Genomic DNA, 13,395 nt, shown 5'->3' with positions numbered 1-13,395 from the left:
TTATAGATGGTTCCCTGCCCTCAGGCTTACAGTCTAAAAAGACACAACACAAAAGGGGAAGGGAATGGTGGGGGTTGGGGGGGGGGGGGTAAATGGACTTTTTAGGTCCAACCCTTCAGCAAGGATGAGCAGCTTCTGAAGGTCCAAGGTCCATGCTGGTCACTCCTAGCTTCCAAAAAGGCCTTTTTGGCCAATAAAAATCCGAGTGGAATTGCATTTTGAGGGAAAACTGCACCCTCCAAAGTCATCTACAGGCACAAATTCTTTTCCTACAATTGCCTTCAAGAATTTTTCAAGGTGGGAGGGAATCAGAGAGAATATGTGGGGCCCTGAAGAGCTACAATGGGTATCCCAGGTTTGCAGTACCCTATGAACCACACTGCCTATTCCTGTCCTGTACTGCCTTTCCATAGTTAACAATAGGTATCAGTTAACAAACAACAGCCATACTGAGAAAGGCAGGATCTCCTTAATGACTTTAAGAATCTAACACAAAATAGGTTCTCCAAATGTAGAAAGCAAATTTGTTACTGAGTCCTTGAGATATACTCAGCAAGATATGGGGGCAGCAGGGGTGAAATAGATACTGATTGCTACTCCATATTATTACCAAGGGCCAAACATCACAGATAGCTCCTCTCTCTCTCTCTCTCTCTCTGTTTGTCTTCAAGTCACATGTCGACTTATGGCAACCCCATAAATTTTATAGGGTTTTCTTAGGCAAGGAATACTCAGATGTGGTTTGCCAGTTCTTTCCTCTTAGATATAGCCTACATCTAAGACTAATGAAATAACACATCCACAAGGCAGAAAGAACAAATTCCAACATCAAGACTATTTAGGCCACATTCTCTTCTGTCCCTATGCAGAATTCATACTAATTCTGGAAAATGAAATTCCCACTGATGTTTTAGGGACTAAGTGGCATGATTGGTACCTTTTTAGTGTGTTGCACTGAGTCCCAGTTTTGGAGGAGAGTCCAGATATAAATCAGGAAATAAATCACAGGGGGTTGTTTCAAAAATGCTGGCACTGCAGTCTGTACGTTTGAACATGTCCAAAATGTCTGCCTTCAAAAGGGGGAGAAACTAAGTTTTTTTTAAAAAAAAATCAGTCTAATGGTAGAACATTTTAAACTAGTGGTCTTCACATGTTTCCCCTCCAGATGTCTAGGACTTCAACTCCCAGAATTCTTGAGCACTGGCCACACTCACTGGTACTTCTGGAAGTTGGATAGAAACACCTGGAGGACCAAAGACTGAGAAGCATTGCTTTAAATCATGACAAAATTGTCTTCCTTTGTGAAAGAATAAGGAATGCATCTGCTCCTTTCTGAGAATGTTCAGGGCATGAATTGAAATATTTTAATGTACCGCCACCTAATACAGCAAAGATCTTCCAGGAGCACTGAACAGTCAGCCTTGGTTAAGAGAAAAATTCAGCTCATTGAATGGTGTGCTGTAGGATGCTCACATTGTCTGTACAGCTGTGTCCAGGAGACTATATGGTACAAGTGAAACATTGCTGATTATACTGCAAAATTATGTCAGCCCATGTTCTTCTTTAGCAACTGACCAACACATGATGATGTAGTATGCATACACAGCAAATACAAGTGCCATGATGACATCTAAATAGGAGCAAAAGAGATCCTGGAATTTTTTCTGGCTGTGTGTTCCACAGTTTTGGCAGGCAACCAAGAAGGTAAAATTAAAATTCTGTCTGGCTCTACTAAATTCTGTCTTGTTAGTAACCTTCTGATATTTGTACAGTCGGCAATATATCTTAGTAAATTCGTAAGAAATCACTGTAGTTTTTCATCAACCTGCATTCAAGTCTTAATCAATTTTATTATATTTCCTTGATTTGTTCTATATTATTGGAACTTTGGATATAGACAGTCTTAGACATCTACTACTCATCATGCTGTCTTCAATTTGAATGGTCTGCAAACCTATGAATGATCTAATGTTCACAAACAAAATGGAGGGATAAACAATATGTGCATGTGTATTCACAATCCAAGCCACACAAGAATTTCTGAAATGACCCTTTAAAAAGTTCCCTCTGAGACTCATATCTCAACATTATACATTGTTTACTAAGGAGTAAATCACACTAAATTCAATGAGGATTACTTCAAAGTAAGTGAATATAGGATTTGATTTTCAGTTTTGCCCACAACTTAGGAATTATGTTGAAAATATTTAAAGCTTTGGGTCCCACTTTGGGAGAAAAGTGGGAAATAAATAAATAAGATTTTTCCAGATGCCTCTCCATGCCACAATTTGGTGAAGTTTCAAAAGTGCTACCTGCCTCCTGATAGAGGAAAAGATGTGAATCGAAGCTTCCACTAGCTCAGCAAGCCTTTGCTTCAGCCACAGCAGGCCAGGCCAGGCCTGGCAGACCAGCCCAGGCCATTCTCAGGCTCTCATGTACAGTAAGGATCTGCCATTCTCATGACAGTGAGAGAATTGTAGCGCTTTCAATTGTGCTGAGAAAGAAGAGTTGGACTCCTCTTATATTATGGATAAAAGTAGATGGACACAACTTCATTGCCAGAAAATAGCATGGAACAATCTGAACAAGTAACAAAGATGCAGTCTGGTTTGGGATTAGCTTAATGCGGAGCTGTCATTTGCCACAAAAACAAACCAAGATGGGACAGAACTTCAGTAAGCCAAACCTGAAATCTAGCCTCCTCACAAATGTTCCACATTCTCCTTCTTCACCTGCTTAGTCACCAGCTGTAACAAAGCAGCCAAAAACACACAATCACTGAACCAGTGCCAGGAATAGCGAGAAGTATACTAGGTAGGCCATTATATGAACTACATGTGCCCTTAGAATTAATGGAGGGTGGGTCAGCTGCACCAGTGGTCAAGGCAAAAATGGTTTACCTGAGAATTTTGGGGGCTACACAAGCCCACTAAATCCCATGGAGTCTCATGAAGGCATGTGGCCGGTGTTATACAGTCGCCCCTTCTTATACACAGATTTTTTTTATACATGGATTCAAGCATCCACAGTTTGAAAATGTTCCAAAAAAGTATAAATTTCAGATATCAAACCGTGATTTTCCATTTTTTATAAGGGACACCATTTTGCTATGTCATTATATTTAATGGGACTTGAGCATCCACGGATTTTGTTATCCATGGGGGAATCTTGGAACCAAACCCCAGCATATAACAAGGGTCCACTGTACTTGGCCTGAGACCTTCTAGCCCAAAGGAGCTGCTCAGCCCAGCCTGGAAGCAGTGATAATGGCCTCTACCACAGTGCAACCCATCCCACTCCATGCCAACATAATGGGCTGAGTTTTGTTACAATATTTCTCACTTATTTCTTTAAAATTATATTTCATGTCTTTTGTACCGAGACTTTGTTAAAAGTGACACTGAATAACATTTTAAAAGGAGGATATAAATTATCAGTTTAATTTTTTTTGACAATTTTTTTTACATTATGTATAGGAAAGATATCTTGATGAGGGAAATCTTGAGAATGTCCAAACTCTTCAATATTTCTGTAGTCCACAATAATGTACTCTAAATAAGGGCTTACTCTCACATGTCCCTTACAATCATGCCAGCTTTTATTAGTGGTACTACAACTAAGCTAGGCTCCACTAAGCATATTCCACTATGCCACCAAATGTCCCTCAAGCCAGTTCTTCATTTATCTTAAACTCTGTCTTCTTCTAGATGAGGTAGGATGTTTATTTATAATTTTACAATGCTGCATTAACATGTAGGAGAGACAAAATCACAATTATGCTTTAGGCATTTTACATTTGAGTAACCCTAGAGAAGGAGCTGAACCCTCAAGAATGAAAGGGGAGCTCAACCAAAATTTCTCAGCAGACATTTTTTTTTCTGAGAAGCATTCTGGAATTTTTCTTTTCTTGTCTCCATGAAATAAATAAGTCCATTTAATAAAATTTTCTCTTCCACTTTGGTGTGTGAGTATAGACCAGAGTTAATGCCTTCCTACCTATGATGGTACATACCTATACAAACACAGCCACAGAATAATAGCTATGGGCATTATGAAGAAAACACAAATAATAGGAAGTCAGTTGTACTGTTGGTAGTTGCAGAGGTAAGGGGAGAAATGACACAACAGTCTTTATAGGAAAAACAAGCTAGGTTACTGCCATTGCTGATGGTGAGCTTTTGAAAATATTTTATTTATAACATAATAAACACATAAACTAAAACACATATCATGGCACTATATACATGTTAATTGTTTTCTATAGGACCCATACAGACAGACCAAAATAAAGCTGCCTCAGGTCACTTTGGAGGTATGCTGTTTTAATGATGCATGTGTCCTAAGAGGCCAGAAGCCATGCCAAAGCCACGCTCCAGTCCTAAGGACTAAACCACAGCTATGGCACAGCTTCTGGCCTCTTAGGATGCATGCATCATTTAAACAGCATACCTCCAAAGTGACCCGAAGCAGCTTTATTTTTGACTGTCTGTATGGCCCCTATTACATGATTATCACCTTACATAAGTACCAAACTTTGATGGTGAGCTTCAAGTTAGAGAAACTGCTGCAGAATGTCTCCTCCAACTGGAGAAATGAGGCTGCATCCACACTGCAGATATAATCCAGGTTAAACCAGAGCTCTCTGGCAGAGAAGGGTAAATGTCTCACAAAACTATAGTTCCCAGAATTCCATAGCACTAAGCCAAGGCATTTAAATTGGTGTCAACTTGGATTATCTCTGCAATGCGGATACAGCCTAGGTGAAACCATGTGCGCATACCCCAATTCTCTGCCCAAAAGCAGGGTGAAGAAATATGAGAGGCCACATGCACAGTGCTATAACTGAGTTACTGTATAACTAAGCTCAAAATGACTTTAATAGCTTAGAAAGCTGAGGCAAAACTTACAAAATGAATTTGAACTGGGAGAAATGTAAGGTATTGCACTTAGGTAGAAAAAAATGATATGCACAGATATAGGATGGGGGACACCTAGACTGACAACAGTACATGTAAAAAAGATCTAGGAGTCCTAGTAGACCACAAGTTGAATATGAGTCAACAGTGTGATGTGGCTGTGTAAAAATGCCAATGAAATTCTAGGCTGCATCAATAGAAGTATAGAAGTATAGAAATAACAGTATCACTCTATTCTAGTTTGGCCACCTAAAATACTGCATGCATTTCCAGGTACCACAATGAAAAAAGGATTTGTATATCCAGTGGAGGATAACCAAAATGGTGAAAGGTCTGGAAAACATGCTCTATAAGGACTTAGGAAGCTGGGCATGTTTAGGCTGGAGAAGAGAAGGTTAAGAGGTGATAGCCCTGTTAAAATATTTGAAGGGGTATCATAATGCAGATGGAGCAAATTTATTTCCTGCTGCTGCAGAGAATAGTACCCGGAGCAATGAATTCAAACTGCGCAAAAAGAGATTCCACCTCAACATTAGAAAAAACATAATTTATAAGAGCTATTTGACAGTGGAATACACTCCTTTGGAAGGTGGTGGAGTCTCCTTCTTTGTAGGTTTTTAAACCTAGGCTGGATGGCAATCTGTTGGGTATGCTTGGGTATTCCTGCATGGCAGGGGGTTGGATATCATGGCCCTTGAGGTCTCTTGCCACTCTGATTCTATGATTCTATGAGTTAGTGTCATCAGTAGTTCAAGATGTTCTTGCCACATAAGGGAAGAAAATGACCACTGCCTTCTAACACTATGGTCTCACTCCTACCGCCGAAGTCTGGAGACACACACACAAAAAGCAGTCTCCATGGCCACTTCTTCCATCCTGTAGAAGAGCGCCCGCTCCTAAGCATGGCGTTTCATCCTCTGTATTCTGTAGAGCTGAGAAAACTAAGGCTGGCATCCTGTGTATTAGTCCCAACTAGAGCAGATCTATTCATTCAATTGTTGAGTCAATCCTGCTGATTCAATGAGTTTATTCTACTCGGGACTAACAATAGGATTTGGGCCTAAGGCAGCTCCTTTATTAAGATTGTGTGGCTGTCTAGAGAATCCAGCTGATTTTTCAATCTGCAGGGTTCCCTATGAACAAAGCTCAGGCCAGCGAACGTTTTCCCCACAACAGGAAAGCAGACCAAGCAAGACTTTCCAAAGAACTTATACAGTGCATCGATGAGGGCTGTCCCACCCAGCCAACACAGTAATCCTATCAACCCAAAGTGTGGGTTAACTGTAGATTTGCACAAATTCAGATTAAAACAAAAATTATCTTTCAGTTACCCCATATTCCACAACCAACTTTCCTATTTAAATCATGCCTTGTTTTGGGGTAGCTTGCATATCAGATATCTACACACATCAGTTTCAGTAATATCTCTTTAAAAGCAAAGGTTTCAAAGTAATCCCATGCAACTTCTTCCAGTTTTCCCATTTCTATAGAAAAACTGTAATTCCATTGAGTTAGGAAAAACAGTCTCTCAAAGACCTACATGTAACTTTTGTTTTTCTTTTAAAAGAAGAAGAAAAAGAAAAAGAAAAGACTTGTGTCAGTAATCAATGCTTTGGGGGTTGGTGTAGCGGTTTGTTGAGATACAACTGGAGAACAGGGTTTGAATCCCCACTTAGCCATGGAAACCCTACTGAAGGACCTTAGGCAAGTCACAGCCTCTCAGCCTCAGAGGAAGGCAAAGGTAACCCTCCTCTGAACAAATCTCACCAAGTAAACCCTATGATAGGTTCACCTTGTAGTCACTGTAAATCAGAAACATGAAGGCACACAACAACAAATAGCCTAGCCATTGTGACAGGCAAAGACGTATACACAGATCTTCCTACTTCTGTCAAATCACACTAAGTGACTTACTGGTGCAAACTTGCTGTGAAATGAAGGACATGCTCATGCCCAACTATTTTCCCCAAGATAGTACAGTCCTCTGGATCTTTATTCAGAAGCAACTTCTACTAAATTTAATAGGACTTATTCCCATGTAAAAGTATGCAAAAGATTGCACTCAGACCAGAAACAAAAAAATACTGACTGGAATGCAAATAATTTTCTGTGGAAAAGAATGTGACTATCTAAACTATACTATCTGCAACAGTACAGAAATATAGGAAAACTAGGGAGTGGTAGTTTGTATTCATGCTCAGCCATTAACTGTAGGATCAAAATGGCTGAATTCAGAATAACATCCCAGTTTCAAAACCATGGAGTACTGCTTGGTACCAACCTCTTTCTTGCACCCTACTTTCTCCCCACTCTTTCCTGGACTGCTAGAATTAAGGCTTACTGTAATGTTGATACTAGAACTAAATATTATTAGAGACAAACAAACAAGTTTGCTTCACAATCATTATTTGAAATCCTGACTAGCTAGAGTGATTCAGGTGTAATATTAAAACTATAGTAGCAATGCGCCATGCAAGACAGGCAAGAATTTTCATGGATGACAGTAAAATAATGACATAACAAGGCTATGAGCATGTTCACAATATCTCTAAAATGTTGTCTAAAAACTGGTAGCACTTCAAGTGAGCCACCAAGTCCAGTGTACCAGTTAAACTGTGTGTACTACATATTTTTACCCTAACATACCATTCAGAGGAATTAATATTAGTTAATTTTTTAAAAATTTGGATTAGGTAACTGGAATTCAGTTCTGAATAGGGCATTCACCAGGGTAAAGTAGAAACTGATTTCATAATCTCCTTATTTGTACACGTGGCAATAAAATGTTACTAAATCAGAACACGCTTCTGATATTGTGAGTGCCAGTTTAACAAACTATAATATTTAGAGAACAGGTACAGAAGACAGAGCAGCAACAAAAGTTCCTGTCCTTAAAAATTGTGTTTCCTGCTCACACAATTCAATGAAGAAAGGCATGAGACGGTCCCCCTCCGTCTCCTTTAATCAAAGCCATAAAATTAGTAAATGGCAATTTTTATTTTATTTTATACACAACAGATGACATGCATATGAAATATAACAGAAGCCATACTATTGGATTTCATTGGTATCCATTATGTAGCTATGTCCCTCAAAAACTGTAAGGACGATATCCTTCTTTCTGTGTCTAATTAACACTTTATATGGTCATCCATTTCTTAATGCCATTGACCCATTCTGAGCTGATTTTGACAATCTAAAGAAAATAAATGAATAAAAAATTTCCAACATAAACCTTAACTCTTAATAGCCTTCTTTGAATTCTAGCAAAAACAAACACTTCAGTTAATGTTTTTGAGAGGCTGAGGCATGATTGCATCAAGGAACCAAAGGATAAGGCCCTAGTGATCTAGGGAAGCAAACTGTGTTCTTTTATACTTAAAAAAATAAATGAAAACAAGCTGAAACATTAGTTTCAAGCACAAATATTCAGAATACCAAAAATAATCCAGGACACGTTGCAATTAACTTGAATTGGTCCAAAGCCTGAAAAGAAACAAACTTTTTGCTTCAGTGGGAAATTAGTAAATACGGCAAAAAGCCCCAAAATTTTACTCTTCCCCACAACACGATTCTCCAGGAAAACTTCAGTTTATATATATATATATGTTATTTATTTTGTGTTTACTTGAGCTGGACAAAATATTTTATAAGAAGCCAGTTTCACTTTTGTTTATTGGCAGTTTCCCTGTTGCTGCAGGATTTGTATTGCCAAGTCTATGCAGAGAGAGGAGCTGCTGTCTAAAAGGGGCAGGGGGAGGGAGAGTATAAGTGTTTACATTTTTAAAATAAAGTTAAGTAACTAGAAATAAAACATGAATGATCAGTTTTTAAGTCCCTCACAATGGGAAATGTCCTTGCTGCCTTACCGTAGATAAGTCCAATAAAATTGCATAATCATAAAACTAATCAGAACCGGCTATTTCCCCCCATTTATTACTATGCAGAACATTGCTTGAAACAGTTCTTGAAAACTAAAGATGACTTGCATGTGGTAAGATTATTTTAAAGTGACTTAAAACCTTACAAATCAGAACATAAAAGAGGCTTCAAAATTGTAATTTGTATTGCTATTTTTAATGCTACCTAGCTATTCACTCAGAAGTGAACTTGAAGAAAATATCAAGAGAAGAAAATATCTGTACTCAATCAGAAAACCAGATCACAAAAAATAGCCAGGTAACACCAGATAAAAATAAATAAGATTGATTTTTCTCTCTTCCCTAAAGATTTCAGGCAAAGTCCACTGAAGTCAGTGAACTTTGTGTCAGGATCCTAAAAACCAAATACACGGCTCCAGAAATAAACCTTTAGGGGCAGTTTGTTGACCAAATCTGACTATCTAGTATCTCTATATTCTAGTTCCCTTTAAAAAAATTAACTCTGACTAAACTCTGAAAGGAGTTAAAGAAGAATACACCTTCAGGAGCCAGTTAAAACTGTTTTAGCTAAAGGGCATGGCAAAGCATGAAATAACTACTTCAGAGTACTTCCTCAAGTGGGTGTGTTAGATAACTGTCTGTTCCAACACTTAAAAAAAAAAAAGCACACCATGAGCAACCCAAACATACCATAGGATGTTCTACTTTTAGATGGGATATAGGACTTTGAAAAACTGCAAAAACTGCTGGTTAATGCCCATTGCTGATCGCTTAAAAATGGTTCCGTCTTCTAAACCAAAGTTTACTTTCTACTGTTCCGTATCAATTCAGAGGCATAGCTGAGTTGGTCTGCATCTGAGGAAGGAGACCAATTCTACAAAAGCTTATGCTACAACTTCTTTCACTCAGTCTCAAAGGTGCAACGACATCCCTTTGGCTCAGTACCAAATAACCACCATACTTTGCTATTTTGATTAACATATTTTACAAGAATATACCTAATTAAAAAATTAATTATTTTCACTGGGAAGCTCTCTCTTTAAAAAATAAAAAATCAGCAGGTTTTTTTCTGCTTGAGAAAAGAGCAAAAGTATTTCACAGGCAGCATTCCTTCCTGAAATGTGATATTTTGCTTGCCAGAGGCTTTCATAGATTTAAGCAATATATTTTAATTTTTTTATTATTTTTTTAAAAAGCTTTATAACAGCTGGTATGCCATCTTATCATCCCACAAAAGTCTGTAAATCATACATTTAAATAAAATAAAAGGCCTAGAAGAATTCCCACAAGTAAAGAGTTAAAGCCTATATGAGAGCATGGATCTGTGGTTCAAAGACAAGCATCAGGTGTTTGAAAACGCATACCCCTCCCAGGGGGTGAATCAATGGCTCCTGAATACTGTTGCTGAAGCCCACCAAGTTGTTCACTAAACAGCTTTCCTTCTGAGGCACTTAACTACTCACTTTCTTAACTCCCAGGCCAAAGTTCCAGGATTTGGAACTAATGACACGAAAACCGTATATGCATTTAAGCCTATACATCCACATGTTCTGTTTATATATATTCAAAGTGAAGTATATATCCAGATGTACAAGCAATTCCTGATGTGCTTCTCTTAAATGTCAAATGGGAGAGGAGAACAAGGACAACTGAATTACTGTATGAAGTAAAATAATCTGGAGGGGGTAGAAATGGTGTACTGAAAAAACCTCAGTCCTAAAAGATTTACTTTGAAGGAAACAAAACTCTTTTCAAAGGAATTTTCTTCCAAGACTGCTTGGATTAAAATTTAGGGGCTAGAAACAATGCAGTCTAGCAAAAAGGAGATCTATCTGCCAAGTCCACTGGATCATTTGTTGCTCTAGTTTAAATTAACTTGGCTTGTCCAGCAAGAGGTGGGAAGCTTAAACATAAGAAAGAAAGAAAGAAAGAAAGAAAGAAAGAAAGAACTTTCTGTGTAGCAGTTTTTCAGTGCCTCATACTGATAGCATCAAAAACTTTTTATCTTCCTGAAAGAATGAATTTAATGAGTGATGTGAACAATCTCTGCTACAGTGCTAGGTAGGTTGGGCAAATAGCTCTAAGGCCTTCTTTGTGTTATCAAGAAAGGCATAATGCAATTTAAAATAAAGGTTCTCTCGTGTTATTTAATAATCTTGTGTTTTTTTAATGGATTGTCATTGTTGAAAGATCCCCACTGATTAGCATCCATTTTCTATAGCATAGTAATTACTCATGGATTCTCCTTAAGGTTTTATGTAACTCCCTTCCACTTTCTCTCCTCCTCTTTTTATACAGCCACAGAGTAGAAGATTTACTCTGTGGCAGCCTTGACATAAGTTCAGGTTTAAAAGCCCTGCTAAATGGATCAGTATAAAAAGCCTTTCCTTGGGGAGAGGGGAGAAAAACAGAAGGAGAACTGGCTTGAAAAGATCCTCAAACAATTTTAAATGGGCTACAGCACGCATCGTAGCACCTTCCTGAGTGAAATAAAAATATTTTCAGAAACATCTTCAGTACAGTATTTGAAACAATATAGGGGTTGCAATGAAAGAAAGAGTAATATATCTCAGGACGTGTGGCCACTTTGTAAAAGGTATCACCCCCCTGCATCAAGGCAAAACAAGACAGAATGAGAGCACTTCAAGGGAGAAAGTGTGCTGGGAAGAGTTGTGTGTATTGGGATGGGGAGGGGAAAGAAATCAGGGATAGAGACTCCCTTACAGAAAGTTTCAATTCATCTTCCTCAAGTCAGGCCCTTTTAGTATAATGAGGAATAAAAATAAGAGATACTGTACAGCCCTTTCTTTTTTTTTTATCCTTCTGAGAAACTGTCAGCAAAAAATTATTTTTGAAAGAATCGGCCGAGACAGATACATGTGCAAATAAAGCCTTTGAGAAGATCCAGTCTCAAAATATAACAATTATTTTGGAGCCTCTTTCAGAATAGAAGAGCAGCCTCTTTCCCAGGTTACAATTTGTTTTCATGTACAGTAAATATGGGCTTACAACAGATATCAAACAAAGAGCAGTCACTGTAATCTCTGGCCACCGGCTTTAATAGTTAAAACTCATTGGCAAATACTAGCAAAAAAAAAAAAAACCCTCAAGAACAACAAAAATATTCAGCAGTAAACAAGGAGAACATGATATATGGACAGACAGATGGAATTGCATAAACAGAAGGGGGGAAAAGCAGAGAGCCACTAAACATACGGAGAATGTTGTTTTAAAGGAGTGAGAGATATTGATTTACTTGGAACTAATGTTGGAAAAACAAACATATTTGTTTCCTGCACTGATTTAAAAAAAAAATTAAAAATTAATTCAAGTGAATTATTATAAAGGAGTACATCCTTAAATAAGTGGAAGAGGGTGAGTGCATTTGCAGAGGAGGAAGGCCTAGAGATGCTCCCAAATTTAGGCTCCCATATATGTTTCACAAAGTTAGATCCCCTAAAATAAAATTTAAAAAGCAAGAGGAGAGGAGATAATAGACAAGGGAGGGAGGATAGTGGGGGAAGAAAGCAAATTTTCTCTCTCTCTTTTTTTTTTATAAAAGTTGGCTGGCCTACCTTGCTCCCCAGTCCTCAGTTTGTCTCCTCATAGTCGCTGCCTCCCTGGAAGTGCAGTGTGAATGGTAATGACTGCCTGCCTCCCTAATGAGTCCATTTTCCTGCTCTTGATGTTGTGTATATACACACACTGCAACCTACCTTACAAACCACAGAGACGGGAAAGGGAGAGAGAGCAAGAGAGAGAGAGAGAGAGAGAGAGTGCAAGCGAGAGTGTGAGAGACAGAGAGAGAGAGAAAGGCATACACAGACAAAGCCCTCCTACCAGACAGCAGACAACCCTCCTTTCCCTATCTAGCAAAATACAACTCGGCTAATGCAGCAACAGGTTCAGTGCTGCCAGGCTGAGACCCTGTCATAGGAAGGGTACAGATATAGATAGATCTATAGTGGAGGATCAGGATTGCTGGCAAACAAGCCGTTTAATGTCAGCTGGCCCCACCTTCCTTATTTATGTTACAGGATGTTGGCATGCATTGTTCCAAGCAGTCCACGTAATTATCATAAATACATTTTGTGTGTGTGTGTGTGCCTATTAGCCCAGAGGACTGGAAGGCATCAGCCACTCTGCTTTGTAACCTGATAGCTTTAACGCATGCATGGAAGGTGTAAACATATCTCTTTTGACAGGCAAAGGACACAAAGCCCACTGATTACTGGGCATGAGATCTTTTAAAGAAAGCAACTCCTGAAGATAGATTTCCCCAGACAATAGTGGGGCAGGGAAAACTGATCTTGCTGGAGAAGAAGGCTCTAGAAGAGGCTGCCAGTAAACAAATTAAGAGAAGGCCATTCTTCCACTGTTCACTTTTCCCACACACACACACACACACACACACACACACACACACACACACACACAGAGCTATAATAATGTCTTCTACTTATGTCAGAACAGGTGCAACTTGCAGTATAGTGCATAGCGCAATACATATAGTACATACTGTAACAAGGACAGAAATAAACTGTATTTCAAATTACAAACAGCCCATGGTTATTTAAACCATCAAGTCCCAGACACAG

General features: G+C 38.6%; 1 protein-coding gene across 6 annotated transcripts in view; it reads right to left on the bottom strand.

Moving 5' to 3' along the window:
• The window catches only part of ZBTB20 (zinc finger and BTB domain containing 20), a 642,360-nt gene that overhangs the window by 580,810 nt on the left and 48,155 nt on the right, over positions 1-13,395 (bottom strand). For 4 of the 6 annotated variants that reach the window (XM_042458096.1, XM_042458097.1, XM_042458106.1 and 1 more), the window contains exon 1: positions 12,373-12,552. The exons of the other annotated variants lie outside the window; for them this stretch is intronic. The gene's annotated coding sequence lies outside the window, so the exon portion shown is untranslated. Of the gene's footprint in view, positions 1-12,372; positions 12,553-13,395 lie in introns of those variants that run through there. 6 annotated transcript variants of the gene reach the window in all.

The sequence above is a fragment of the Sceloporus undulatus genome, chromosome 3 (assembly GCF_019175285.1).
Source record: "Sceloporus undulatus isolate JIND9_A2432 ecotype Alabama chromosome 3, SceUnd_v1.1, whole genome shotgun sequence".
Lineage (NCBI taxonomy): Eukaryota > Metazoa > Chordata > Lepidosauria > Squamata > Phrynosomatidae > Sceloporus > Sceloporus undulatus.
This window is presented reverse-complemented; position numbering and strand designations above follow the sequence as displayed.